A 2,948-nucleotide genomic window follows, 5' to 3' on the forward strand; every position below is an offset into this window, starting at 1 on the left:
AGTAGGCAATTATCCGAGCTACCATTGGAGTTAATTGTATAGGCTCATAACATATCATCTTACGTTTAGATATAAGCTTAGTCTGTCCATCAGTCTGAGGGTAAAATGATGAACGAAGACCTATCTGTCTTCCTAATCTCTTTGTAAACTGATCTTCAGTAGTTAACTGTAACTTGGGCTCCTTCATCTAGGACAATAGCTATGGGAACTATGTAAGGTCCTACCATCATCTTGACCTATAATTTTACACCATCTCAGTTGAGCAGGTAGTCTTTGATTGGAGGAACATGGGCTGATCTTGTTAATCTGCGGATAACATTCCATATAGAATTATCTATCCAGGGAGTGCAAAGTGAGTCTTGTAGCCAAGATCGTGTTGTGGAATCTTCGACCTAGTATATTACTTCTTGCCTTCTTTAGATGACATCAACTGGTACCCTCGCCTTTTTGGGTTTTTCTTTTTGACCATCAGAGTCGGCTACCAAGTTGTGCTGAAGTCCCCTCACACAATGACCTGTACAGCCATTCCGTGGTTTGCCTATCATTAAGTGGTATTATGTTGAAGAAGTATGGCATACAAGTACGCCATCTATTAGTAATCAGCTAATCCTGCTTTCTTTGCGTAAGACCTTTTATAATTCCCTTAACATAACTTATAACACTCTAGGTACATAATCTCGTGTCGTTGCTTCGCCGCTAGTTCGGATTCTTCCATCTCGTGCGATCATAACAGCACTAATGCACTAGATCCCACCAGAATTTCAAAGTTAAACGTGCTTAGGCAAGAGTAGTACTAGGATGGGTGACCCCCCGGGAAGTCCTCATGTCATGTTCCATTGCAATCCTTGCAATAATGTGCGAAGGCACTCAACCTAGCCTAAGATTTACCTTAGTGTCTTCTTGCTACTCTTCATCTTTGCCTTGCCCTCTCCTCCCCTGTCTTACACTCGATGTCGAGATAGATTATTGGTTCAACCACGGCTAGGTTTTATTTTTCCCTTAGAACTCACCCCATCTCAGTAGTTTGGTCTAACCCATCTTGACATCTCTCTATAGTGTATCCAAAATATCCTAGCTCCTTTTCTCGTGTACTTCTCACTTGACCCTATACTTAACATATATATATCCATAGGTTGCATAACCATTCTAATACAACCTGTATAAGATAGACATAATATTTTCATTTCCCGGCCCATCTTGCTTTACATATTGACTTCACACTAGAATTTGTTCGCGCCAACGCTACCTTTTCCTACTCCTTTCTTTTCTTTGTTTACATACTCCTTGGTCTCCTCATTTCCTACCATAAGAGATTTTCTATTCTTTCTCCTTTCTACTTGTATTTCACCATATCAGTGGCCAATGACGTTGTTGCCATATCTTAATCTTTACCCAAACACGACCCTACTACCCTTTACAGGGTCCTTAGTTTGCTCAGTCTTACTCTCTTATCGTATTTACCCCTTGGGATCTTGCTTGAAATTTAAGCATTCCTATTAATATGTGATAGTGTTAGTTGATTTCATCTCAAACGGGTATTTCTCTCGTCCACTCCCCCCCTTTAGGGCGTACCTATGTCTTCCTCTTTATTTTCAACTGTTCATATGCATATGATTCTGTTCCAACACATTTGACATACTGCACCATGTCTACACCTTCTGTTAACTCATTTATACTTTAGGTTGCCCTTGTAAGAAACCTTAATACAACCATGGTGTCACGACCCAACCCCGTAGCCATGACGGGTGTCTGAACTAGGCACTCGCATATATCTATGCTATCTGTAAGTAAATTTGTCCCCTGTTTAAGTTATAGCACATCAACAGGTAGGATAACATATAAGCCGGCAAGGCTTATCATAGGAACCACTGTACATACATACATATACAACCCATACCCAATCTACATACATGTCCACAGACCTCTAAGAGTAAGAACAGTAACATAAGGCGGGACATGGCCCACGTCATACCTGTGAACAAATAAATATATACATCGAGGGTTAATACCAAAACTAGGCTCCAGCACAATGGAGTACTTCTGAACTGCTGAGTGGAACTCCTACGCTGATAGATCCCCAAAGTGTGTATCTATACCTGCGGGCATGAACGCAGCCCCTCTGAGAAAGGGTGGTCAGTACGACATATGTACTGAGTATGTAAAGCATAGACATCATGAGGAAATTATAATTGGCGTAGGGATGCATGGGGCAAGTATAACATTTAACCATTTATCGTACTCGCGTTGTATAAAAAAAAGTCATACATATTACCATCACATACTATGCCTGGCCCATTTTGGGGACTCGGTGTACCATCTATATCATTCTATCATCATATGCACATATATATTATTAGCATTGTGGAACGTACAGCCCGATCCATGTATATAGTAAGTACATGCCGAGGAACGTACGGCCTGATACACACATCATATAATAATGCCGAGGAATGAAGAACCAATCCACATATCATATAATAATACCGAGGAACGTTCGTTCCGATCCACGTATCATATAGTAATGTCGAGGAACATTTGGTCTGATCCACATATCATATAGTAATGCCGAGGAACGTTCGGTCTGATCCACATATTATATAATAATAATTATATTATAGCCGACCCGAGACTCGGTGAAAGATGTATTATAGTATACATGAATCAAGTAGTGAGTAACCATATACAATCTAACTCAATATCAGAGACTCAACAAAGTAAGAAGATTAGGCTATCGTTCGAGGACCAGAATAGTAGTGTAGCCATCTTGAGTGCCTTCTAAATGCCATTGAGGCCTATATCACTTAGGATCTTGGGGACCCTAGACATGTACTAAAGTAATACTAACAGTTCTTAGAATCAGGGATACCCATCGTCACATAGTCCTTAGGACTAAGAGCTTATGTATCCAGTACTTCTCAACCTATGGAGTTCAAGAAAAGTAGTTTAAC

General features: G+C 40.3%; 1 pseudogene; it reads left to right on the forward strand.

Annotated features, from left to right (window-relative positions):
- Nucleotides 1-716: 716 nt before the first annotated feature.
- On the forward strand, nt 717-835 carry LOC129893556 (5S ribosomal RNA; annotated as a pseudogene).
- The last annotated feature ends 2,113 nt before the right edge of the window (nt 836-2,948 follow it).

The sequence above is a fragment of the Solanum dulcamara genome, chromosome 6, assembly GCF_947179165.1.
Source record: "Solanum dulcamara chromosome 6, daSolDulc1.2, whole genome shotgun sequence".
Taxonomy (NCBI): domain Eukaryota; kingdom Viridiplantae; phylum Streptophyta; class Magnoliopsida; order Solanales; family Solanaceae; genus Solanum; species Solanum dulcamara.